Source organism: Piliocolobus tephrosceles, chromosome 1, assembly GCF_002776525.5.
Source record: "Piliocolobus tephrosceles isolate RC106 chromosome 1, ASM277652v3, whole genome shotgun sequence".
Classification (NCBI taxonomy): Eukaryota; Metazoa; Chordata; class Mammalia; order Primates; family Cercopithecidae; genus Piliocolobus; species Piliocolobus tephrosceles.
In genome coordinates this window covers 8,668,162-8,695,893 of record NC_045434.1, presented here as the reverse complement: position 1 = coordinate 8,695,893, position 27,732 = coordinate 8,668,162, and the positions used below count along the sequence as shown (strand labels likewise).

The 27,732-nt window shown below is 41.6% G+C and overlaps 1 protein-coding gene across 10 annotated transcripts in view; it reads left to right on the top strand.

The window, feature by feature from the left end:
- CHRM3 (cholinergic receptor muscarinic 3) overlaps positions 1 to 27,732 on the top strand; it is a 521,589-nt gene that overhangs the window by 478,260 nt on the left and 15,597 nt on the right. Inside the window, exon 9 of one of the 10 annotated variants that reach the window (XR_002732373.2) lies at positions 13,900 to 14,410. The exons of the other annotated variants lie outside the window; for them this stretch is intronic. The gene's annotated coding sequence lies outside the window, so the exon portion shown is untranslated. Of the gene's footprint in view, positions 1 to 13,899; positions 14,411 to 27,732 lie in introns of those variants that run through there. 10 annotated transcript variants of the gene reach the window in all.

Here is a 27,732-nt window from a genome sequence, read left to right as displayed (position 1 = left end):
TATTTCTCCTAATGCTATCCCTGCCTCGACCCCCTCTGACAGGCCCCGGTGTGTGATGTTCCCCTGCCTGTGTCCATGTGTTCTCATTGTTCAACTCCCACTTAGGAGTGAGAACATGCGGTGTTTGGTTTTCTGTTTCTACATGCTATTTTGCACCTATCACTGCCTGTTGAAAAATCTTTAGCAGATCTCTTGTGATTTTCAGGTGACAGTCAAAACTCTGGAACCAGGCACGGCCTGGTTTGCTGTTTCTCTGCCTCTCTGGTCCTCCTCCCGGTTCCCCCTGCGTGAGTCCTCCCTGCTGCCATACTTGCCTCGTTTACCTCTGCATGTGTTGAGCACCTCCCGATATTTGCTTTTGCTTTGGGATCCAGGAACTGGTTCTTTCCAGCCCAGCTGAAGTCCCCCATCTCCTCCCAACTCTGCCTACCTGCTCCTCTCATTGGGGTTTCTCTCCACAGCAGCCACTGAACTCTTCACTCATGAGGACTGTCATGTATTTCATGGATTTCGTGTGCTCAGCCTTGGACTAGAAATTTCACATACATCATCCTTTTGTATCCTTATAGGAACCCGAAGAGTAGGGTTTATCCCCACTTTGTAGCTGAGTAAACTGAGGCTCAGGAGGACAAGTGACCTGCCCAAAGTACCAGCACTCACGTGAAATGGTTTTGAACTCGGTTCATTTGAACTCAGTTTGAACTTTACTATGTATGGGCTTCCTTTGTATAACTTCCTTGCAGCTTTAGTTTAGTTTTAGAATATATATATCTATATATAGATAGAAAGATCTCACTATATCTATATCTATATCTATATATATATCTCACTCTACAGATATATAGAGAGAGATATATAGATATATATACAGAGATATATATAGATATATATATAGAGAGAGATCTCAAGATATATATCTATATACACAGTTGACCCTTGAACAACACAGGTTTGAACTGTGCAGGTCCACTTAATATGCAGATTTTTTTCAGCCAAACGCAAATGGAAAATCCAGTATTTGAGGGATGTGAAACCTGTGTAAACGAAGGACCAACTTTTCGTAATCACAGGTTCCACGAGGCCAACTGTGGGACTTGGGTGAGGATTTGAGGATTTTGTTATCTGCAGGGGTTGTGGAACCCATCCCTGACGATAGTGAAGGAAAGCCGTATATACATGTATCCATTTAGAGCACGCACACACACATTCGATGGTCTTAGTTCAATTTAAACCTAAGGGCAGGGTCAGTCTCTTACCAGGTTGGTGCAAAAGTAATTGGGGTTTTTGGCATTACTTTTTTTTTTTTGAGACGGAGATTTGCTCTTGTTGCCCAGGCTGGAGTGCAATGGTGCGATCTCGGCTGACCACAACCTCCGCCTCCCAGGTTCAAGAGATTCTTCTGCCTCAGCCTCCCGAGTGGCTGGGATTACAGGCATGCACCACCACGCTGGGCTAATTTTGTATTTTTTTAGTAGACATGGGGTTTCTCCATGTTGGTCAGGCTGTTCTCGAACTCTCAACCTTAGGTGATCCGCCCACTTCGGCCTCCCAAAGTGCTGGGATTACAGGCATGAGCCACCGTGCCTAGCCGCCGTTACTTTTAAAAATGGCAAAAACTGCAATTACTTTTGCACCAACCCAATATATATTTGTATCTGTGTGACTAGCAAAATGCCCAAAAGATAGTTGTTGATGATTCAGTCATTTGACAAATCTTTATTAATGCCAGCTTTATTTAAAGCTTTGTGTTGCGTGTTACAGAAACAGCACTAATACAATAGACATGAATTCTGTCCTTCAGGACCCCTGAAGCTTGAGAGCAGATGGGTGTTACACAGAGAGCTAAGATTCTATGGCAGAGAGGTGGCACCTGTTTTCTGTTAAGGGCCTGAGAGCAAGTATTTTAGGCTTTGCCATCGCAAGGTCTCTGTTGCGACTATTCAACTCTGTTGTAGTACAAAGAAAACCACAGACAACACATAAACAAAGGGGTGTTGCTGTGTCCCAGTAAACTTTATGTGTATGGATACGGAAATTTGAATTTTATATGCTTAACGTGTGTCACAAAATGTTATTCTTCTGGTTTTATTCTCCGTCGTCTTTATATTTCTACACAAAAACCATTCTTAGCTCACAGGCTGCACAAAATAAGGCACATACCAGATTCGGTCCAAGGCCAACCCTGCTCCACGGAATCATGTCACAATGGAGACCTAACTGAATTGGGTCTTGTATTGACAACGATTTATGTATCTTAAGACAGTATCATGTAGCCATGGTCGCTTTGCATTCATTTTGCCCCAAATTGTTGGTCTTCAATACTGGTGTTCAATTTAGCATGTTGGGGTAATGAGTAGCAACTGGTCAAAATTAAGTGAGAGTTACTGTTTTTCTGTATAATGTTTCCTGTGGTCTCTCCTATCATTTCTTCCAAGGCAATATCAAATGAATTAAAAAGCAGCAATTTACATTGAATTGTTCCCCCATTCCCAGATCAGAGCACTTGTTGCCACTCCAGCTTCCCCCCTTAAAGGTAGTTTTATGAAATGTAGAAGGAAATAGCATCCCTTATTCTAGACTACACCTCAATCCTTGAATCGTGGAGGTGAGAGCATCAAAAAAGCTGATTGCCTCCAGTTTTGTTCTTTTGACTTAGGATTGTCTTGGCAATGTAGGCTCTTTTTTGGTTCCATATGAACTTTAAAGCAGTTTTTTCCAATTCTGTGAAGAAACTCATTGGTAACTTGATGGGGATGGCATTGAATCTATAAATAACTTTGGGCAGTGTGGCCATTTTCACGATATTGATTCTTCCTATCCATGAGCATGGTATGTTCTTCCATTTGAGGCATCACGCTACCTGACTTCAAACTATACTACAAGGCTACAGTAACCAAAACAGCATGGTACTGGTACCAAAACAGAGATATAGACCAATGGAACAGAACAGAGTCCTCAGAAATAATACCACACATCTACAGCCATCTGATCTTTGACAAACCTGAGAGGAACAAGAAATGGGGAAAGGACTCCCTATTTAATAAATGGTGCTGGGAAAATTGGCTAGCCATAAGTAGAAAGCTGAAACTGGATCCTTTCCTTACTCCTTATGTGAAAATTAATTCAAGATGGATTAGAGACTTACATGTTAGACCTAATACCATAAAAACCCTAGAAGAAAACCTAGGTGGTACCATTCAGGACATAGGCATGGGCAAGGACTTCATGTCTAAAACACCAAAAGCAATGGCAGCAAAAGCAAAAATTGACAAATGGGATATGATTAAACTAAAGAGTTTCTGCACAGCAAAAGAAACTACCATCAGAGTGAACAGGCAACCTACAGAATGGGAGAAAATTTTTGCAATCTACTCATCTGACAAAGGGCTAATATCCAGAATCTACAAAGAACTCAAACAAATTTACAAGAAAAAAACAAACAACCCCATCAAAAAGTGGGCAAAGGATATGAACAGACATTTCTCAAAAGAAGACATTCATACAGCCAACAGACACATGAGAAAATGCTCATCATCACTGGCCATCAGAGAAATGCAAATCAAAACCACAATGAGATACCATCTCACACCAGTTAGAATGGCAATCATTAAAAAGTCAGGAAACAACAGGTGCTGGGGAGGATGTGGAGAAATAGGAACACTTTTACACTGTTGATGGGATTGTAAACTAGTTCAACCATTGTGGAAAACAGTATGGCGATTCCTCAAGGATCTAGATCTAGATGTACCATATGACCCAGCTATCCCACTACTGGGTATATACCCAAAGGATTATAAATCATGCTGCTATAAAGACACATGCACACGTATGTTTATTGCGGCACTATTCACAATAGCAAAGACTTGGAATCAACCCAAATGTCCATCTGTGACAGACTGGATTAAGAAAATGTGACACATATACACCATGGAATATTATGCAGCCATAAAAAAGGATGAGTTTGCATCCTTTGTAGGGACATGGATGCAGCTGGAAACCATCATTCTTAGCAAACTATCACAAGAACAGAAAACCAAACACCCCATGTTCTCACTCATAGGTGGGAACTGAACAATGAGATCACTTGGACTCGGGAAGGGGAACATCACACATCGGGGCCTATCATGGTGGGGGAGGGGGGAGGGATTGCATTGGGAGCTATACCTGATATAAATGACGAATTGATGGGTGCTGACGAGTTGATGGGTGCAGCACACCAACATGGGACAAGTATACATATGTAACAAACCTGCACATTATGCACATGTACCCTAGAACTTAAAGTATAATAATAAAATTAAAAAATTAAAAAAAAAAAAAAAGCTGATTGCCATACCTTTCCCACTGGTGACATGCTAAAAAACTCACTTTTGTTTCTTATTCAAAACCCAAAAGTGGCCAATTTTTTCAGCTCATTGGTCCAGTTTAATCTCTTGTTCAGATCTTAGTAGTATTAGCCCATTCTATAGGAATTATTTGAATAGCCAGCTTCATTTTAAGACATCTTCTTATATAACTCAACAATGAATTATACACAGACATAGCCCATTCCCTTCATATTGATCTTGTTTCTCAATATTAAATTATTGGTGTGCATTTATTGTTAACACATTACTACGGCTCATGTGGATATCAGTTTCGGAAACCAGCTGGAAGTAGCCTAAGCAAAAGGGCAGATTGGTGACATGATAGCGAGGTATCTCAGGCAATTCGAGGGCCAAAAGAGAACCAGGCTTATGGAGGGCCCTAACTGGAATGTGGAAAGCCATTAGGATCCTAGCAGATCTGTGTCTTCAGCTGTGCCTCAGTTTCCTCTGCAAACCAACTCTGTGTCTCTATATAAATGGTGAATGGAGGATGACATACATAGGTATACATCTCCACTGTGCATAAGACCAGCCTCCACCATGGGATGTGCTGACTGCTATCCAGTCCTAAATATGCATTCCTGGGAGAGAGGATGCCATCTGTCCTGCTGTGGTCAATCACATGCCTCAGAAGGGCAGGAGTAAACAGCAGAAAGTAGGAAGCCAAAGGGATTTTTATTGAGATTGCTCTGCATTTGGGGTATGCTATATATATCTTTGGGTTATGCCGACAATCAGTTCCCTAGTGTTTACTCAGCACTCACTTCATGACCCTTACTCTTATTTGCTTAGCTTGGGGGTTCATCAAAGCAGGCACATTTGCAAGAAGTCATCTACTTATTGAACAACTCTCAGGAAAAGGCATAAATGTCATTTTGTTTTCACCTTCTGTGAATCATAGTTGGTATCTTCAACAGAGAGAAGCAATGCAAAATGTCTGGAAAAATCTCTGCGTTAGAAAGGACTTAGAGAAAACAAGCAAATTTAGGTTCAAATTCCCCATCTCTCTCCTTCTCTGAAATCCAGACATACACACGCAGAGCCATCCTGTTTGCTTGCAATTTTAATCTATAAAAGGTACTCACAGGTAATTTAAATTCTAGTGAATCATTCCTTTGGAACCTAATTGAAAGGTTTTTTATTTTGAAATATCAAGGCATTTTTCTTTAAAATTCCATAGGAAGTTAGGGGCTTCAGGGGAGCCAGTTTTATTTTTTAAAAGCATAAATTGGCGGTGGCACATACCTATAGTCCCAGCTAATAGGAAGGCTGAGGCAGGCGGATCACTTGAGGCTAGAAGTTCAAGGCCTGCCTGGTCAACATAGCAAGACCTCGTTTCTATTAAAAAAGAAAAGAGAAAGAAAGAAAGAAAGAAAGAAAGAAAGAAAGAAAGAAAGAAAGAAAGAAAGAAAGAAAGAAAGGAAGGAAGGAAGGAAGGAAGGAAGGAAGGAAGGAAGGAAGGAAGGAAAAGAAAAAAGAAAAGAAAAGAAAAGAAAGAATAAAATAAATGGCTTTCAACTACGTGGTGAGTAGACCCTAACTGGTGAAGAATAATGTAGTGTCCTTTTAGTTAACACCTGTTACATACCAGATACTGCTATACGTTATTTATAACTTTCAAAACTACTGCAGAAAGTAATATCTCCATTTTATAGATGCAGAGACTGAGGCTAAGAGAGGTGAATTGAATTTCTTAAGGCCGTACAGCTCTGTGAGAGAATTCAAACCCAGGTGTCAATGGGCTGCTTCATGCTTCTTCTCATGAGGGGAACAATCAGATTTTTTTTTCTTTCTACAGATAATGCCACATCCAGCCGTCCCCTTTTGGCACCAGGGACCAATTTTGTGGAAGACAATTTTTCCACGACTGGGAGGAGAGGAGGGGGTGGTTTCTGGATGCTTCAAGTGCATTACATTTATTCTGCACTTTATTTTGATTATTATTATTACATTAAAATATATAATGAAATAATTCTACAACTGACCATAATGTAGAAGCCGTGGGAGCCCTGGGCTTATTTTCCTGCCACTAGATGGTCCCATCTGGGGCTGATGAAAGACAGTGACAGATCATTAGGCATTAGATCCTTATAAGGCACATGCAACCTAGATCCTTCGCTTGTGCAGTTCACAATAGGGTTTGTGCTCCTGTGAAAATCTAATGCCACTGTTGATCTGACAGGAGGCGGAGCTCAGGCAGTAATGAGAGCAATGGGAAGCGGCGATAAACACAGATGAGGCTTCGCTCACTTGCCCATACTCATCTCGTAGTGTGTGGCCCAGTTCCTAAGAGACCACAAACTGGTACAGGTCTGTGGCCAGCGGCTTGGAGATCCCTGCTGTATACAGTAATGACCATCTTCTCAGTATTTTCAATTTTATTTTATTATTTTTTAATGAAATCTCTCTTCTTTCTCCCTCACATGCCATATATACCCATGTATTGACTCTGGGCCAGGTAGCTTGTTGGACATGAGGGCAAAGGGGATGATTAAGACCAGGCTTCTGCCCTCAGATGATTATAGGTGTTAAGGGAGGTGACAATCAGACAGTTAAAATACAGGTCAGTTTGCCACATGAGGGTACGTGCTGGTCACTCTGTAACTGCCTAGACGGGACACCCCTAATTCAACCTGACGAGGAAGGGCTCCAGCAGCATCTCGCTGGGGTTGAGCAGGTGGCCATGGAGGGTAAGACAGGACTTTACAGGTCTACAGTGGCAAGTGCAGAGGTACAATAGAGAGAATGAATCCAAACTCCTTTACACTGGCGGTTTTCAAATTTAAGTTTGCCTCAGGATTGCCTGGAGAACTGGTCCAAGCACTGATTGCTGGGCATCACCCCCAGAATTTCCAAGCCAGCAGGTCCAGGGTGGGGCCCAAGAATGTGCATTTCCATTTTTTCTTAAGACAGGGTCTCACTATGTTGCCCAGGCTGGATTGCAATGGCCCGATCATTGCTCACTGCAGCCTCAAACTCCTGGGCTCAAACAGTGCTCCCATCCCAGTTTCCCAAAGTGCTGGGATTACAGGTATGAGCCAACGCACCCAGCATGTGCATTTCTGTGAGGCTCCCAGGAGATTCTGCTGCTGCTGGCCCACTGTGCGAAACACTACCTGAAACAGCACAGGCAGATCAGCCTCTTCAGGCCATTAGACAGGGCCTGTGCTTTCCAGGTTTTATCAGTCTGGTATTTACATCCATGTGTTAGCTCAAAAGCCAGCTTTGCCTTGCCTGTGTTTATTAAAACATCCATAAATCTATCAGATGTCTTTCTTTCAATCTGAAAATTCCCCAGGCAAGGAAGCCATGAATCATCAAATTGAAAATCAGGCTCCTGGGTGAACTGGCTGGCCCAGGCACAGGGCACTGTTGTCCCCACAGGCGTGAGTAGCCACAGCCCAGCAGTGCCCAGTGTGCAGAAGCCGGGAGCCATGAAAGCAAGAGAGGAGAGACAAATGCCCTCTTCCTTCTTGTCTCTCCAGTCCCCTTAGAGAAGCACTTGCCGATCCAGAACAAAGCCAGTCAACCACGTGTCCCTCCATGGTCACACAGAGCTGGTTGCTCTGCTGCAATAAAAGTCTCTCCCTCCCCAGCTATAACGACACTGGACATAGTTAAGGTTAAATCTCTTTCTGAGGGCCATGAAAATATAATGATAATTTCAGACAGCTGTTTGTTGCTATTAATTTGTATGATATTCCAGTGAGTTTGTCACCCAGACAGGCTCGTTCTGCCTGTCACACAGTATGCCAATCACTCTGATGAGTTTTGCAGCAAAGAAAGGGTTTATTCATGAAGCAGCAAAGCAAGGAGACAGGAGAAGAGATCCCAAACCCAACTTGCCAAAGACGGGGCTTAGGGACATTTATAGGATAAAGGAACAAGGCAATCTGAGGCATGAAGAAGGGAAATTGGGGGCAAGCAAAGGGTGGTAATTGGTGATCTAAGCAAGTGTAGTCAAGTCCCGTGGTTCCTCATGGGACTTGTGTTTACAAAACGGAATTATTAGCATGATCTGAGGGTGGGGTTTTGGCCTGTGATATCGAGAGGTCACCCACTGAGCACTCACACAGTCCCAGTTAGAGGGTCGCTGGTCTCAGCTGGCTTGAACTGGACAAAAGCTGACCCCAAGTTCCTGAAAAAAACAGTGTAAGCAGCCATTACCATGATAACCTATAGTAAGAGATACTATCTGTATAGAAGCCTGTGAAGTTTAGTTACATGTTATTTGGCTATGCAACTTTAGCTCTCTGGGGGTTTGTTGGAGTTTGTTTGGTTTTTAGAGACAGAGTCTCACTGTGTTGCCCAGGCTGGGTGCAGTGGCATGATCATAATTCACTGTGGCCTCTAATTCCTGGGCTGAAGCCATCCTCCTCAGCCTCCTGAGTAGCTGGGACTATAGGTGCATGCCACCATGCCCAGCTAGTTATTTTTTTATTTTTTATTTTTTTAGTAGAGACAGGAGTCATGCTTTGTTGCTCAGGCTGGTCTCAAACTCCTATCCTACAAGTGATCCTCCCACCTCAGCCTCTCAAAGTGCTGCGATTATGGCTGTGAGCCGCCGTGCCCGGCCAGCTATGTAGGTTTTAAAATCAACCAGAAGCAAGCAACTAAAAGCAAGCGAGGCCATTTACATTTGGCAGGCCTAATCAGGTTAGCCTTCGGTTTCAAGTTCAGAAGAAGAAACAGCAGCAATCTTAGTTCTCAGCTGAGGAGGTTGGGGGCAAGATACTTAATAATAAAGACAGCAGACAAGTGCTAAGTAGAAGAATACAACCCTGAACCAGAAAGGAGTTGGTGCCTGTTGCCAGAGCTGCCACCGGCTGGCCTCACAAGAGAAAGTGGGTAAAGGGAAAAGAAAGGGAAAGGAAGAAAAATGAAATAAATGAGGAACGAAGAAAACAAAATGGCAAATCGACTGGGGCTCCATCCACAAATGTACCTGGGTTATCATTCAGGTAATCATTGATGACCTCACCCCTTCTCTCAATCAGGTTTTCATCAATCATTGATGACCTCACCCCTTCTCTCAATCAGGTTTTCATCAAAGCTTCCTATGTCCTAAATCAATTGGAAAAAAATCCAAATCTCCAGATTTTACCTGTTGTACCAGGTTTCTTTCCCAAGCCAGTGACTTGGAACCCACACTCAGCCATCTGTTTCCTGTGCCCCTTGAATAACTATTTAAAGTAAGTTCTTCCAGCTTGAGCTTCACCAATGGAAGGAAACCTTGTCAGCAAAGCCCCCAGCCCCTTTAATTTCAACGCTTTTTTGGTTCTTTCCCTGCAAAGCGTGACAAACAGGACCATTTGACAAGTCTCAGATCAACAGAAGCACTGAGGTATTTAGATACATAGAGTTCTACAGATTTACAACTGGAGAACAACTCATTACCTCCATTTTTTTTTTTTTTTTTTTTTTTTTTTGAGATGGAATCTATCTTGTCGCCAAGGCTGGAGTGCAGTGGTGCGATCTCAGCTCACTGCAACCTCTGCCTCCCGGGTTCAAGCGATTCTCCTGCCTCAGCCTCCTGAGTAGCTGGGATTACAGGCGCCCGCCACAATGCCCGGCTAATTTTTGTATTTTCTTAGTAGAGACAGGGTTTCACCATGTTGGCCAGGCTGGTCTCGAACTCCTGACCTCAGGTGATCCGCCCGCCTTGGCCTCCCAAAGTGCTGGGATTACAGGTGAGCCATTGCCCCAGCCCAATGTATGCATTTTAACCATGAGAAAAACTGAGGCCTAAAGAGAACAACCACTTGCCCCAAATCATGTGCCAATTAGTAGTGGTGCCATTCTGGCATGCAGGTGGTTGTTAGTTTTATTTGCTTTTATTTTGTTTTGACTTAAGAGGTTTGCTAGTGATACTAGTAATAATAACAATATTCTTTTAACTCACATTGGGTGCTTACCATGTACAGACACTGTTCAAAATACATGTATTTTAAAGTATTCTGAATACTTTTAATGTCTTTTAATCCCAGCACAATCCTATGAGATAGGTGCTATTATCAACTTCTGTTTTACCACTTAGGTACAGAGAGATAAAACAGAGATGCAGGAAGTTGCCTAAGGTTTTGGACATCACTCTTCATGGAGATTTAGGAAAAGATGTGAATGGCACGATTGCTAACTGGCATGAATGCAATAAGAAGGGAAATTCGAAGGAAAATCTAATCTGTACTAAACTACTATAACCTGCAATGAACATATCTTTAGAATATCATACGTGTCTGCTACTACAAGGTCATGTGACCTAGTGTTTTGTCAAAGGCCCTGAGTTGCTAGAAAGCAGGGTCTCTGCATCCCCTAAGGCAGGGCACACTGGCTTCCCAGCACGCAGTAGGTGTTCAATAAACCCATGAAGAAGTGAAATTGACATTGAGGATGATTTATAGTCCTGGAGACTCATCAGCCCGGGGCAGCTCTTTGCAGAGAAAGGCATCCCTTCAAGATGATTTGGGGATCCTCTTGCTCCAGTAGGTTCAGAAATACATATCTAAGTGTTTTCCTCTGTATGGGATATTTCTTTATAGTTCAGGAGAATTTCCTGCCTATTTCCAGCCCCTCTAGTGTAGATTCTATTGAAACACACACAACAACATTTAATCACTCACTCAATGGGATAAATGACCCTGATCCTTGACTTGTCATCGTAAACTGTAAAACAACCTGATTTATCAAGAAACAACATCTCTCAGCCTTGATATTCCTCCATCACTTATTTATTCTTCAGTGTTCAGGTTAAATGCCACCTCATTAGAGGCATCTCCTCCCCACATTATCTAAGATAGGGTCTCCCAGTTACACACCCTTCAACTCCAAATATGCCCCTCATTTATTTCATTTGCAGCATTTCAGTTAGGTCCATTCATGTTTTTTAAAGTTTTTTTCTAGTGTAAGGCACTCTTCCATTTATTTTGTTCATCCTAAAAGCTAGCACAGAGGCTGGCATGTTTGCATTACTTATTTAGCAAACACTACTCGCTCTCTATGTGCTGAGCATTCTAACTGCTTTCTAAATTTATTTGATCCTCCCTACAACCCCACACTTAGATACTCTTATTACTCTGTGTTTTATAGATGAGGAAACTGAGGCAGAGAAATTGAGCCTCGGCTTGAGCCTTGGGGCACAAAAGTAGTATGTGTTTTTGAACCCACTAAGTCTAGTTCTTGGTTTGTGTTCAGCCATTACTTTGAACAAATACACACACAGTCAATTCATATTTGTTGAACATCTAAATAAATAAATGAAGTATAAACGTAAGTAAAGGAACTAAGAACAAAATGTCTCCTGTCGACTGCAGCACTTCTTACATCTATGTCTATATTTATCCCCATCTCTAATCTCTTGATCTTCTTTTGAAGTATTTTTGAAAGAGCACCTCTCCTCTTAAAATTTTTCTAATGCAAATAAAAAAGCACACTGACCTAGAGTTCCAAAGGGAATATATTTATCCTATGAAAAGAGAACCCCAACAAACACCCACACACATCAGATGTAGTTTGATGATAACAGTTCTGATCTCAAGAGAATAGCCAAGCTTGCATGTTTTATGTTATGCTGACTATAGTGAGTTGAACGACGGTCGCCCAAAAAGATATGACCACATCCTAATCTCAGAACCTGTGAATGTTACCTTATTTGGAAAAAGAGTCTTTGCAGACGTAATTAAGTTAAGGAGCTTGAGATGAAGAGATCATCCTGGATTATTCATGTGGGCCCGAAATCCAATAACAAGTGTCCTCATACAAGACATACAGAGAAGAGAGAAGACAAGTAGGCAGTGTAACTTAGAGGCAGAGATTGAATTGATATGGTTATAAGTCAAGAAATGCCCAGAGCCACTAGAAATTGGAAGGAACAAGAAATGGATTCTGTCCTACAGCCTCTGGAGGGAGTGTGGCCCTGGAAACACCTTGATTTTGGACTTCTGGCCAGGAGAACTGAAAGAGAATCCATTTATATTGTTTTAAACCACTCAGATTGTGGTTATTCGTTATGGCAAATACAGGAAATGAATACACTGATGCTTGAAGATTGCACTAACTGCTTCTTAAAAGTCTCCTTAACAAAGCTTTCTTGAGACTGATTTGGTTCACCTCTCCTGTATAAACATGGGTGGGAAAGGGTAGGAAAAATGGCTCACCACAGACATCTTGAAATTTCTTTGTATCTTTTAGTTACTCTCACTGAACTGTGCACGCTTATACAGGCCGGTAAACTCAGCAGTTGTACGGTGCTTACTAGTAGACGTTAAATATTACTCTCCATTTTAAAAAGTCGTCAAGTTTTTAAAATATCCCTCAAAACCTTAGGAGACTAAATTCATAAGAAAGATGAACAGTGAATTCTTGTTAAGTGGCTGGTAAAAAACAAGCATAATATCGTTGACTCCCACCAATGGATGCCTTACAGATGGACGACATGAGTCATGCCGCTGGCCTTGACTCCCTTCTCACCAGTAGAGACCTTACAATCTGACTGCCTGTTTAGAATCTGGGACTGATAAGAATTGGAGTTGGAGAGGTGGCCAGGAGGAATACTTGGAAAGACTTTCTAGAGCTCATTGGAGAAATTTTAACAAGCAGGTGCCTTAAAAGAAATAAAAAATAATTTATATCCTTGACCTGAATTACCTCCAAACTACCCAGTCTATGATTATCTCTTGATTGTGCAAGCAGGTGATATAGAAAACATGTGATAGTCATCTAAGACTGTCATTCTCAAACTTTAGCATGCATCCGAATCACCTGGAAGGAAGGCCTGTTAAAACATAGATTTCTGAGCCTCACACTCTGAATTTTAGTGACAGGAGGTCTGGAGTAGGGTCCAAAAATGGGCATGTCTAACAAGTAACCGGTTGATGCTGCTTGATGCTGGGGTTCCAGGGACCACACTTGGATGACAACTGGTCTGGAAAATTGATGAGTCAAGTATATAGTGATCTAATGAAGTTAGTTGGCTTATTGACAGATATTTGGGCTCCTTCTTGTACCGAGAGCAATTATCAGTATATTTTTTGTCTGCAGGTAAGTTTATTGGGTGACAAGTTTGGTGCCAAACAATGACTTTCTGCAATATGTACTTCAGCGACGCATTCATTGTGTTTTGATCACGGGCACACCTGTTCAGTGCTTCCCATATACAGCAACCAAGTCATTAATCCTCCCTAAATTCCACACCTGCAATGACCTTCCCCTTAAATGTCCCATCCTTAGTCTCCACTAGGTCACTCTAATAAGTGGAAGGTGACACTAAACTAAATAGGTAATGATCCCAGGGCACTGGGTGAAAATATTTTTCCTAGGTCATTCTCCTTGTCTGATGTGTCACGTGGGAATCAACCTTTCTCTGATGCCTCACTGGCTTACTGAGGGCGAGGGTAATGAAAATGCCCTGGGGGTTATTTCTAAGTGTTGATGTGGCTATGTCTTTAGTCTAAATGATCAACTACATTCTGTTAAAATATTTAATGCCACATAAGCTTCTCCCCTAATTTCTTATAAATGTGCTTCTAACTTCAAGCCAGTGAAAGGCACATGGTGGTGATATTTTTGAGAAAGCAGAGAAGAAAAGAATGAATCCTGGTGGTTGTTGAGACAGAATCTGAGCCTCGAACTTCATTTTCTCTCGTACCCAAACCTTGGTGAAACAACAGAGAAAAGTATCGGGCTGCAATTGTAGGCAGCACAAAAGCAAACCTTGAGTCATGGATGACCAACCAAGGAGGAGTCCCCTTGGGAGGAGGAGGTGCCAAAGACCAGTGATATGGCCGTGGGTTATGTGCACTGAGGGTTTCCAACCCTGATGGATATGGATTCTAATTTAAAATATCACAGGGAAGAAAAAAATAGACGTTCCCATGGCAACATTTTCTCAGGGCCAGCTCTTCTGTCTTATTATCATATCTTATTTAAATATTTCCTGGAATCAGTTTAAACTTAATCCCTCTGTGTGTCTTCTCTTTTCAGTGGTCATGGAGAGCGTAACATCTGGTCAGAGGTTTTCCTTAAATAAATTGTATAATTGTAGGCAAGTCCATCGATTTCCATATGTTTGCTTGTGCTTACAATAGCTGCAAATCTAATATGATGTAAAAATTTCATTAACATTCTTTTCCAGATCTCTAGTTAAGAATTTTAAGTTAGCTAAATCTAACATTCCTTCAGGAAGTGCGGTAGACACCTGCCTGCAGCTGGATATGGTACCATTTGTCACAACGTATGCTGTGTTCCAGCCCAGTTCCAAAGAGCATTACTGGGTTTCTCTGTGAACCATGTTGCGCCAGATACTTGGCGAACAACCCTCCATAAATGTTCCTTTGACATGTGATTTTGTCAAAGTGACCTCTTCTTTGTTATTCTTCATCATTCTTACAAAAATTGACGTTTCTCTCCTCCACCACCCTCCCATGATGTTTATTTGTCCTGATTTGTCTCTTTGTCTTCCTTAAACAACTGCTTTCATGACTCAGAATTCATTAGTGTTCCTCATGTTTCCAGCTGGGGTCCTTTACTTTGTAGGCTGTGCACTGATATCAGCTTCCCAGCAGAGAGAATCCACTTTCTTTTTTCTTATTTTTCCCTTTTTGGAATGTGATAATTTGGTGGCATGTCATGGGAACTCATGAGTGCTCAAAAAAAATTTTTTTTTTTTTTTTTTTTTTTGAGACAGAGGCTTGCTCTGTCACTGAGGCTGGAGTGCAGTAGGGCGATCTTGGCTCACTGCAACCTCCACCTCCTGGGTTCAAGCTATTCTCCTGCCTCAGCCTCCTGAATAGCTGGGATTATAGGCGCCCACCACCATGCATGGATCATTTTTGTATTTCTAGTAGAGACGGGGTTTCACCATGTTGGCCAGGCTGGTTTTGAACTCCTAACCTCAAGTGATTTCCCCCACCCCGCGCTTGCCACCCCGACCTCAGTCTCCCAAAGTGCTGGGATTATAGGTGTGAGCCACGGCGCCAGGTCTTCAGACAATTTTAAAAGCTAGTTAAACCTTCAGAAGCGATTTGTTGGAATAAGTTACACCTGGGCAAGGTGAAGTTCCTTTTTCATAGCATCAGAGTTAACAGCATTTTATTTGTATCTGTTGAGATGTTTTTGAAGAGCATTTCATTACTCCTAAGTACATGAATACGCCTATCTTTAGTTATTCAATATACAAAATTTTTTAAAGTGTCGGTTTCTCAACTATAACCAGATCATCTAGATTTTTATTGAAATCCAAAGATTTACTCTGAAGCTAATAAAGCTAAAGCTTCAAGGGACCCCTGAGGGATAGAGGAGCAATGGTATTTTATATTCATAATTTTGTATTTATTTTATTAAAGGAAAGGTAGCAAAATGTATAAGCTTCAGTTTCCACAAAGCTTGTATCTGTCCCTGATTTGTAATATATTGAAATACAAATCTTATAAAAGGCCTTTTCTTTCATAGCCTGGTTTTATAGTTGAGTTACTTGTTTAAGTGGTGGTCTTGATGGTTATTGTGGTATTTATCTCTGGAGAGAAATGCATACTGACACCAACACTCATATATCAATAAGAATGGCAATGAATTTGGGAGGCCAAGGCACGAGGATTACTTAGTCCAGGAGTTCAAGACCACCCTGAGCAACATGGCAAAACCCCATCTCTACAAAAAATGCAAAAAGGTAGGCAGGCATGGTGGTGCACACGCACCTGTGGATCCAGCTACCCCGGAGGCTGAGGTAGGAGAGTTACCGGAGCCTGAGGAGGTTGAGGTTGCAGTGAGCTGGGATTGCACCACTGCACGCCACACTCCAGCCTGAGTGACAGAGAGCCTGTCTCAAAAAAAAAAAAAAGGAAAAAAGAAGAAGGACAACATAGCAAGACCCTGTCACTGCAAAAAAAAAAAACCATTTTTATGGTTAGCCAGGCATGGCGGTACACACCTGTAGTCCTAGCTACCCAGGAGGCTGAGTCAGGAGGATTGCTTGAGCCCAGTCCAGGATGCAGAGGCTGCAGTGAGCCATGATCGCACTACTGCACTCCAACCTGGGCCACAGAGCAAGACCCTGTCTCAAAAAAATAAAAGTGGCAATGAAAAATAGACTGAATTCGGTGGGATCACGTAGCATTGCATCAATTCTGATGCAATTGCCCGATGCCTTCATGGGTAGAAACCGAGTAATATGTTAATCAACCTCCCTGAACAATTAAGTTTCATCAGTAGTGTCCTAAACCCAGGTTTGCTAATTGGTTAGTGTTAAGGGAAGGAATGTGGGGATATTAATGCTGCTTCTTCTATCATGTAAAACCCACTCAAAGAATTCAGTCCACCTCTGTTGTTGGCTCTTACCCATGGTTTATGCAGACTGGTTAATTAAGCTAAGCCAGCAACGGAGGGCAACCAAGTATGTTGTCATCTCCATTGTGGGCTGGTAATGATACTCCAGTCCATTTGAAGCAGCCTCATTGTCTGGGGTGATACCCAAGGTTCACTGTCTCATGGCCAGGGAAGTCAAGGATGCAGACACAGAGTGAAGTAAAGAGGAAGTTTAACAGACATAAGAAAGAGAAAAGCTCTCTGCTGGAAAGAGGGGTCCTGGAGGAATGGATCACCAGATCCACAGTGAAATGCTGGGGGGTTTATGGATGCCTGGTGAGGAGGTGGTGTCGGATTTACATAGGGCACGGAAGATTGGTTGGACCAGTTGTGCCATTTGCTTAGGGCACGAAAAACTGGCTAGGACTAGGTGCACTATTTGCATAGGGGTCAATTTCTGGTAGCCCCCACCTTAATCTTTTATTATGCAGGTAGGTTTTCTGCCTGACCTGTGCCATGTTGTCCATCCCTTTACTGTACACATGGTAACACAAACAGGGAAGATGGAGCCTCCATGTTGGACTTGCCTGGCCCCCAGGTAGCCCTTTTCTATTGGCACAGCTGCTAGCGTTCCCCAGTACAAGCTTCCAGCTTCCTTATCTATGTTTGTAGCTCAATTTTTCAGGCTGCTTTTTATTAGAAAAAAAAAGTGATTTCTTGGGCTGCTTTTTGTTGAAAGGGAAGCTCTGCCAAGGACTCTTTCACACTATCTGCCTAAATAATTTCTTTCTACCTCCTGTATCACGTTCACTTTATCAGCGGTTCGGGAGAGATGGTGTTTCAGCCAGTCAGTCCCGAGCTACAACACCTGGGCTGGAATGGGCTGAGGCTGTGCTTATGGCCTCCGTCGGAAATTTCACCAATTCTAAGTGACAGTCTTGCAGAGAGCATCAGGCATAATGATGGTGGTGAGAGAGAAAGATAATGCTTGCCTCAAGGAGTATAGTGTACGTTTCAAAGGGCCTTGGGTCTTGGCGGTTTCTGGTATACATCTGTCACAGAGTACAGAGGAATCAAATCTGTGTTGAATGTAGAACTGGAAATGTATGAACATAACAATAATCACATGGTTAATGCCAGTCGCAAGAGGACCCCACAGTAGTGCAAGTTAAACAAATGGAGAGTCGGGCACGGTGGCCCACGCCTGTAATCCCAGCACTTTGGGAGGTCAAGGCGAGTGGATCACCTGAGGTCGGGAGTTTGAGACCAGCCTGACCAACATGGTGAAACCCCATCTCTACTAAAAATACAAAATGAGCCAGGCCTGGTGGGGCATGCCTGTAATTTCAGCTACTCGGGAGGCTGAGGTAGGAGATTCACTTGAACCTACGAGGCCGACGTTGAGGTGAGGCTGCAGGAGGTGAAGTTGCAGAGAGAAGGCAGAGGTTGTGGTGAGCTGAGATCATGCCTTTGCACTCCAGCCTGGGCAACAAGAGTGAGACTCCATCTCCATCTCAAAAAAAAAAAAAGAAGAGAGAGAGTGTGTGTTTTAGTTTTAGAGTTTGGTATACACAGTCCATTTCCTAGTACTGCTACTTAACTAGTCAAATGTTCCTCAGGCAAGTTTCCTCTTAATGCCTCTGAGCATCAGTGTCCTCATGCATACAATATCGAGAATAATGTCTGAATTACCGAATTATTATAAGGATTTAACCTAATGAATATATGTCATATATTGCAGGACGCACAGCAGGCACTCAAAATATGGTGGGCAGTACCAATTATTATAGGATTGCTTATACTTTGGGTCATATTGTACATCCTGAAATATCACTGTTCAGCAACGTTCATAGCACTGTACATGGTGCAGTGCAACTTCAAATATTAACACAATAAGACATGTTGAATCTTCCACTCGCATCATAAAGATTATTAAATCATTTGAATCTGGGAGTTGGCAATTGCAAAAAAGAATTCCTTTGGAGCAGCTTGTCCATTCCTTTGCAGTGTATTAATTCTATAAAGTGTTTGATGCATGTTGTCATCAGGAAGATCCAATTGATAATGTTTGCCACAGATAAGGACTTCATCGCATCTCAACCACCGAATTATGCGCCCTTCATATAAGATCCCAGGCAAGGGAAAGACAAGCCCTGCAGGATGAGGTCATCTGCACTGGTAACCTAGGTGTACGCAGACAGTCTGCAATCAGGTGTAGATGGTTCTAAGTTGTCTCCTTATTGCCTGTATATCCATATGTGCCCCTTTCTTATCCTCAGGGAGCCTAGAGGTGGGTGGGGAAAGATGACACGTCTGAACTGATCAGGGCAAGGGACCTTCTATGCTGAGATCCTCATGCACAGCCCAGGCAGCCAGAGTTCTGTTGCCCAGAGGAGGTGCAATGTAGGGGTTTTCTAAAAATAGTTCCAGGCGCCTAACCTCAGCGTTCAACCTGCACTTAATTTTTGTTTTTATTCATAAATTTCAGTATAATTTATTTTTTCCCTCTGAATAAATCTTTCCATCTGTATTGCTTTCACATGCCAACTGAAAAATGACTAGGTTCAAGAGTTTGCAAAGGAGAGCTTTAGTTCCCATGAAGAGTTGCAGCTTGAGGGTGGCCATTCTGACAGGCTAAGAAGCATAACTTCCTGTCAGAAGCAAAAGCAGACACAAAGGGAACAGGAATTTCGCTGAGTAGGGTGGCCTAATATACATATTTAATAAGCTATAGTAAGTGTCATGAATATTTATGAAGGGAGAAATGTACACACATGCACAAATGAGCTTCATGCCCCTTCGTGGGTCCTATATACAAAAAATGGCAGCACTAGCATGACCTGAAGGTGGAGTTTCCAGCCCTCTGACGTCAAAAGGTGAAGCAGGGGACACGAAAACCCTCGCTGCGCATTCTCCATAGACTGGCCAGAGCCACTCCATGGTAGATGGTCCCTTATCAGGCAAAGAAGGAGGGGCAGCATCAGGGGGTTGGTTGATATCAGAGTGGAGTTTGAAAGGGATGGTTTCTGTTCAGCCTTAAGGGAAAAAAGCTTCATCCTAGTTATTGAGGGCGGGGGTATAGCAAGGTGTGTCTCATCTATCCCCATCACAGCCGAGAACTCAGTGTTCAAGGTCACCCTGGGGTCCCTTTAGCCAAGGGATGGTCTGTTCAGTCAAGTAAGAGGCTTAGAATTTTATTAGCTTACACACACTTTTGGTGTTGAGTTTTTTCTATCATAGTCCTCTCATGTTTTAGAATAAGGATTCGCACTGTTTTGTTTGACTGGCTCAACTTTATTCCTTTGGCCCATTTTTTTTAATCCCAGAGAGCCAGAACTAATAGTGATATGAGCTTTAGTTTCCATTTGGTTTCAGGAAATTCAAAACAAGAGATCATTGTTTTCTAATATTTAATTATATAGGCTGTGCCAAAGTAGACATTTTATTATTACTTTGATTCTTGCAGTTTCTGTACTTATTGTTTCATTTTCCCAGATAGGTGGTACTTTCATTAAAATAATCGTCGTTTATTCTTGTGTATCAAAAGAATTTAATTTATATTTTATGATTTAATCAAAATCTGCAAATGACCTTGGAGTTTATTGTTTTAATAAAAATGTTCCTTAAGCTCTGGATCCATCTTAAACTTCATTGCAATCCTTGCATATTTATTAATTATTTGATTTTATAGTTTTATGATGTGGGACAGATGGTTGATGACTAGCTCCTTTGACACTGGTAAAATGAGACATGCAGCTTTCACTTTTTACTAAAATTATAATAGATCTAGTGGAGAAAAATGAATCTAGAAACTAGCTATTTTTTTTTTTTTCAAAGTATCTTAGATTTGTATTGGCCCCACTGATGCTGAGCTCTGCAACATTTCACTTAAAAGAGTCTTCAGCAAACACAGTGTCTCATGCACCTTCCCATCCTGGAAATCCTATTTTCGCCAAGGACATAATGTGCCCACATCTGAATCCTGGACAGTGTCTCTTTACGTTTTGGGGTTATTTTTAAAGTGTGTGTGACACATAGATGTATTTGCACTGAATGGGAAAGATGTCCACGATATATTGTTTAATGAAAATAAAAAGCAAGCTAGAGAACATAATACATATTGGAGGCTTGGGAATAAAATCTTGGATCATATGGCTTTGGTTTAAGTCTTAACTCTGGCTTCCTAGAAGCTGTGTGATGCTGGCCCCATCTCAGAACCTCTCTGTGTCTTCATTTTCTCATCTAGTGACTAAATAATAGACTCTTAACTCACAGGATCCCAGTGAGGATGAAATGAATAAATATGTGTACACACAGCGAACAGGGCCTGGCACACACTGAGTGTTTAAAAATATGCATATGTCATTTTGCAAAAGAACACATTTTGGAAGAATATATCCATTCATCTAACAAATATTTACTTAGTAAACTGCTACCAGGGATTACCTCTAGTGCATGGGAATGAGAAAGGCAACAGCAAGAGGACTGAGTTTCTGCTTTATAAGCTTAGGTATTGTTTTAAAATTTTGCTTGTTCATGGAAGATCTGCTTACGAGGACAGAGATTAGGAAATAGACCTGAGAACCAGCCTGTGTGTGTGGCATCCTGCATCTGCATTTACAGTCAGCCGTGGGACTTGGGACAAGTCTTCCACTCCTTGGCGCATCCATTTCTTCACACTTAAAGTGGAAGTCGTAACAGTCCCCACCTCGTGTGGCTATTGTGTGGCTGAAATGAGTCAGTACATGCATTTCACTTAGAAAAGCATTCTGTTCCTTGAAGGACAGAAGTGACTGGCAGCTGTAGCAGTAGCAGAGGAAAGGGTAGGGTCAAAATCTGCAATGCCCTGAGGTTTTCATGATGTTTGTCTTTGAAATCGTAAAAAAAAAAAAAAAAAAAAAAAAAAAAAAGAATTTAGAAAACATGTCGCTGAAAAAAACAATAGGAATCCAAATTAAGCTGTGGGCTTTTTTCTCATTTCCATAATTTCCTAATCTTCCCACTATAGTTTTTAATTCCTTAGCCATGTATAAAATCCTTTGCTGAGTATCCTACCCAGTTTTTCCTATTGGTGAGGTTTTTCTACTTTGTATCTTATCTCTTTCTTCACCTCCTCCACTTCGCCTTCTTCTTCGTCAATAGAATTCGCTTTGATCTTAAGGGTCTTTTGCTCTCACCTTGTTGGGAGGAATCACAATGACTGTCTTTTCCTGGCCAGATTTGCTTGTCTGAGGAACATTGATGACGAATAAAGCCATAGGCATCAAATATAGATCCACTAAACATTTCATCTACTAAGGAACCACTTTATTTTCATCACAGTTGGAGATTGTAAGACAGATTTGGAAACTCAATAAAGGAAGGAAAAGGAAAAGGGCTTTTGATATTGTCTTCAAGGGATTAACAACCTAATAGTAAAATAAAAACGTATGTACTCAACAAAGGATATTTCAAATATTCAAGCAGGGATTGGCACAGGCACGAGTGGATGCCTTGCCAGCACGCCCCAGGGACCTCAGCTGTGAGTGTGTGCAGGAAGCAGGAGAGAAGATTCCCATTTATTTTATTTATTTGTTTAGTTTTATTTTTTGAGATGGAGTCTCATGCTGTCATTCAGGCTGGAGTGCAGTAGCACAATCTCAGCTCACTGCAACCTCCGCCTCCCAGGTTCAAGCGATTCTCGTGCCTCAGCCTCCCAAGTAGCTGGGATTACAGGCATGTGCCACCACACCCAGCTAATTTTTTGTATTTTTAGTAGAGACAGGGTTTCACCATGTTGTCCAGGCTGGTCTCGAACTCATGCCCTCAAGTGATCGGCCCGCCCTGGCCTCCCAAAGAGCTGGAATTACAGGCATGAGTCACTGCACCTGGCCGAGAAGCCTTCCATTCATAAAGCTTAACCCACCAACGTGTCAGAGGCTTCACCTACTGTTTCACTGAATCACTTAACAACCATACGGTGTTACTAGTCTTAATTTTCTGGTGTTGCACAGAGGATCCCAGAGCTTTAATAACTAACCTGAAGTCTCACGGCTCATAAGTGAGGAGCCAGGACACAAATTCGGGCTGTCTAGCACCTTGCAGGACCCGCTGGTGCCTTCAGTATATGGCAAGCATTCACTGCCCTGGAAGATAAATTCAAGGGCAGCAAAAAACAATTACAGAACATTTTCTGTATTATCTGATGCTCATTTTCCTCAGAAAAAATCTAGCCGGGTTGTGTCCATGACCAGACGGACATTTGAAGAAAGGATATGTTTATGGAGAACTCATCTCTTTTTCTCTGCAGCAGTAGAGGTTGAAGCAGTTCCACGACAACTGCCCAGGTATATAGGGATGCCCTTCTCTCCTGGCCGTACCTCCTTCCTGTCCTGAAAGATGGATTCCACTGAATTCTTTCGTTTCTTGAGTGCAGCCCTCCCAAATGTCACTGAGTTTGTGAGAAAGCCCAAATTTGTTTCTCAGTCTTCCTTCCAGCTGCCTCTGGATCCCCCAGTCCTCTGCCCTCCATCCTTCCAAGTTACTGCTCATCAGACACAACCTCTATTCCTGCTCTCTTACCTTTTCTCAAATTTTGCTTTCTTGAGCCCTTCTGTTACTGGTTCTCCCATTCAAAGTGTAACTATTACAAATTGTTCTACCCTATAGACACATACATGCATACATTTATTACAGCACTGTTCACGATAGCAAAGACATGGAGTCAACCTAAATGCCCATCATCAATAGACTGGATTTTTTAAAAATGTAGTACACATACACTATGGAATACTATGCAGCCATGAAAAGTAAGATCATGCCCTTTGCAGCAACATGGATAAAGCTGGAAGCCATTATCCTAAGCAAAGTAACACAAGAACAGAAAACCAAACACTGCATGTTCTCATTTATAAGTGGGAGCTGAACATTGAGTACACATAGACACAAAGAAGGGAACAACATATACCAGGGCCATACATGAGTGTGGAGGGTGGGAGAGGGAGAGGATTGAAAATCTCCTATTGGGTACTATGCTTATTACATGAGTGTAAAAATAATCTGTACACCAAACCCCCCACAACACACAATTTACCTATAACAAACCTGCCCATGTGCCCCTGAACCTCCAAGTTAAGAAACAACAACAACAAAATGTAACTATTCATCTCAATTAAAACAGAGTAGAGGCAATCATTCTAGGTCTGCTCTGGGAAAGACATTATGCTACTCTCAAGGCACAACCTCGAGTAGGTGAAGATGAAAGTGTCCCTCCAGGGGTCTGTGCTGTCCTAGAGACACAGCGAAGTGCTCTGTGAGGTAACAGGAATATGTACAGAGTGCATCGGGGACACTGGGAGTTACCTTCACATGAATTCTTCCGTCTGTTTGGAATGCTGTGCCCTCTCTTGACTGCATGGCAGCTTGGAGTCTTATTCCTCAAGACTCACAAAATGTCCTTATCTTTGTTACTGCCACATCAGCTCAAGCAAAGCGAATCATCTATACTGCTCCTTCCACTGCAATTATTTTGTTTAGTTGGTGGCATTGCCAACAAGTGGTTTTCTAGAACGAGAACCACACCCAGTCTAAGTCTTGCAGGAAGTACTCAAACACATTTACTGTGTGAAATAACGACTGAAGGGTTGAACACACGAATATAAGATTCCTTTTTTGCTGGGTGAGTGAAGAATGTGATTTCCAGAGAAGTGGGACCTGATTCTCGAAGAGATGTGGAGTTTGCCTCATTAATAAGTATCAGGACATTTTCCAGGTTTTCCTGAAAAACGCTATGCTACGTTTTTCTGGGTCTGTAGGATCTCTCTTTATAGCAGGGTTTCTCAGCCTCCACACTATCAACACCTTAGCAGCCTTAATTCTTTGTGGGGAGCTGTCCTGTGCGTTGTGGGATCAGCATTGATAGTGTCTACCCACTAGATGTCAGCAGCACATTCTCCCCAGGTTGTGACAAAAAAAAAAGTGGCTCCAGACATTGCCAGAAATCCCCTAGGGCAGCGTCACCCTGGGTTGAAAACCACTGCTTTATACTCAACAAATGTTAGCTCTTGTTAGGCATGCAAAAGACCTTGCTATAAAGTCAACCAGCCATAGAAAATTACTGAATTGATTTTACCATTTTTGGGAATCTGCTGTGGGCCAGTCAGGCTATACTGGGTGCTTTATACAGATTCTGTTTAATCCTCAAGTATTATAATCCTCATTTTGCAGATGAGGATGTAGGATCAGAGTGCCTAGGCAATGTGCCCGCATGGCAGAATGGGGTATATTTCTTGGCCCTAACATGCTATGGCAGGTGTTAGCTGTTCAATGCATGTCTCCCACACTGCTTCTACTCTCTTTGCAAATACATAGTTCTATCTACATGTATGAGTTGGGGCGTGCAAATAGGCTGAAGTTTGAAGGAAAATCAGATGTGTGGGACATGACCAGATATAAAATTAAATACTCTGATAAATATGGACCTTGAATTAAAAAGTGATCACAAGTCTAACTTAATCAGGAAAGCATAAATATTAAGCCAAAGGAATTTTCTTCACCAGGTGTCCTTTCAGTACATAAACTGACGTCTTAGAAATAGTTAGCCCAAATGACTGTTTTCACCAGATTTTTCATCAGAATGACTTCCACAGTTACATTAGACTGGCTGGTATTTTAAAAGCATTGTTCTTTATCCTGCACTATAAAAGCACAGTATTAAAAACATGTAATAATAAATACATCGCTACAATGTTGAAGAATAATCAGTAAATCTGTTTGTGGTGGAACAGAATCCAGCTGCACTCTCTCCCTGTTTCTCTCAGAAAAGAATAACTTCAGCAGCAAGGATTCTGCCCTTTCCGGGTGAAGGGGTCATACTAATATTTAACAAGAACCACTCACATGTGCTTTTCGCTTCGTGCCATTTCTCTAGATATTCTAATGACAAAAGGTTGTAGACTTGAGAGTGCTAATGCAAGTAAACATCAGTCCAATCTAGGTTTTTGGTTTTGAGGAAAAACTGTGTTATTTCAACAGCTACTGCTACACAAAAGAAGTCCTGATGCAAATCCTTTTCCAAGCATCCTGCGTTTTTGTTGTCAAAGTCCATATTTATCAAATCAGGTAAAAATCCGGGAAAGGTGACAACCAAGGGAGGAGGCAGCATGATACATCAACTTTCTTAGAAAAAAAAAAAAAAATCTCCTTTTTAAATAGAATTTTGTTCCGGTTTTGGCATTCAGAGATGTTTTGTTCACAATAAGAGCCATTGCTCCATATTAGGTAACATCTTTCCCCCTCGCAGCTTGAAATGAATATCAAGAGCCAGGTTCACAAGTTGGATTCCCTTTAAAGACACGTTTGATTGCAAAGCTTTGTTGACTGTTTGATATCCTCCGCGAACTGCATGACTGAGCTAAGCTGAAGTTCCCGGTCACTAGCATGAGGAATGGGCAGCTGCTTCAGCGCCTGCTGGCAGAGAGGTTGTTCTCCGAGTCTGCTTTGCCACCTAGTGGCTTGATATGGTATTTCCATTCACCGGATAGTTTGAAAAGTCATTTTAGCCGTTGAATGCTATAGTGAATTATGGCAGAAAACAGAGACACTCTAAGCAAAGAAGGCAGTCAAAGAGAGACGCAAAACAAGCCCTGAAAAATGAAACAGACTAGATGATAAATAGGGAAGAAGCACTAAATAGCTGGTCTGAGAAAAAACTGCTCGGCTGTATGTTGCAAAGATATTTTGGGTTTTTCCCGTATCATTAGTTAAAAATAATAAAAACAATTATACAGGTAGAATTAATTTAGACATCTAGAAAATTTACACGTTTTTAATCAGTTCAGCAGGTTTAAAAATCAAGAGCCCTCAAACACTTTTCCCAAATAGGTACTGTCTGGTTGGCTCAGAGGACATGAAATGAGTTTGCCTCGTTGGAATTCATTGTAACAGATGCCTCACATGTATGTTGGCCTTGTCAGTTTCTGTAAGCAATTTCACATGTATTTTCACACTGGATATTTACACGTTTTTACATTTTCTAAAGTTACCTATAGATTTTACAGACTTGTAACCCCAGAAAAGTTATTTTTTGCCATAACTAGGGGGAAGAAGGCAAATTTCCTAGAACTAACCTTCAATTTCTCCTAAACTCTGTACTGTCAAATTTTTTTGGTTTTTTTTCACATTTTTTGTTTCACCCTCTTCTTTTAAACATTAATAAAATATGTCAAAATATCCACTGCAGTGGCTTTCCAACATTATTCAACACAAAATACATTGTATGTACCTCACCACTATAGACATAATTTTATACGTGTGTGTATGTAGAGCGAAAATTTAATGAAGTGTGATTGTCATTATGTGGTATGTATTCTGATATATCCTATTCAATTTGTTGTATGTTTTTTTTCTTTTTTAATTCTCATATTGACCCACTAATTGGCTCTTGCATTTTGAACTCAGTGTGTGTATATATATACACACACACACACACACACACATATATATCTGTTGAATTTAGTGTGTGTATATATACGTATATACATATATACGTATATATACATACATGTATACGCACACATATACTTATATACACACACATACATATGTGTATGTATATACATACGTATATATATACACACACACATATATATACACACACACCAAGTTCAAAATGCAACAGCCAATTAATGGACCAATTAGTGTGTGTGTGTGTGTGTGTAATGTGTGTGTGTATATAGTGTATATACATAGCAAGTTCAACATGCAATGTATATATACACCAAGTATATAAGTATAGTAAGTACATAGTATATATACACTATATAAGTATACTAAGTATGTAGTATATATACACTAAGTATATATACATACACACAGATGGAACTACCCCACAAAGGCACTCATGGTACCCACGGGCAGGATCTTGCTCAGTTTTCCATTTCTTACCTGAGCTCTGGTGCCTGGAATGGTTCAGTACCTATTCCCTAAATGTTCCACCCACAATCTGGCAGGGAGGGAGCCTGCTCTGACCCCAGAGAGAAGCCAGGTACCTGCCCCTGCTCTGCACCTACCTGACCATGCCCTGAGCCCT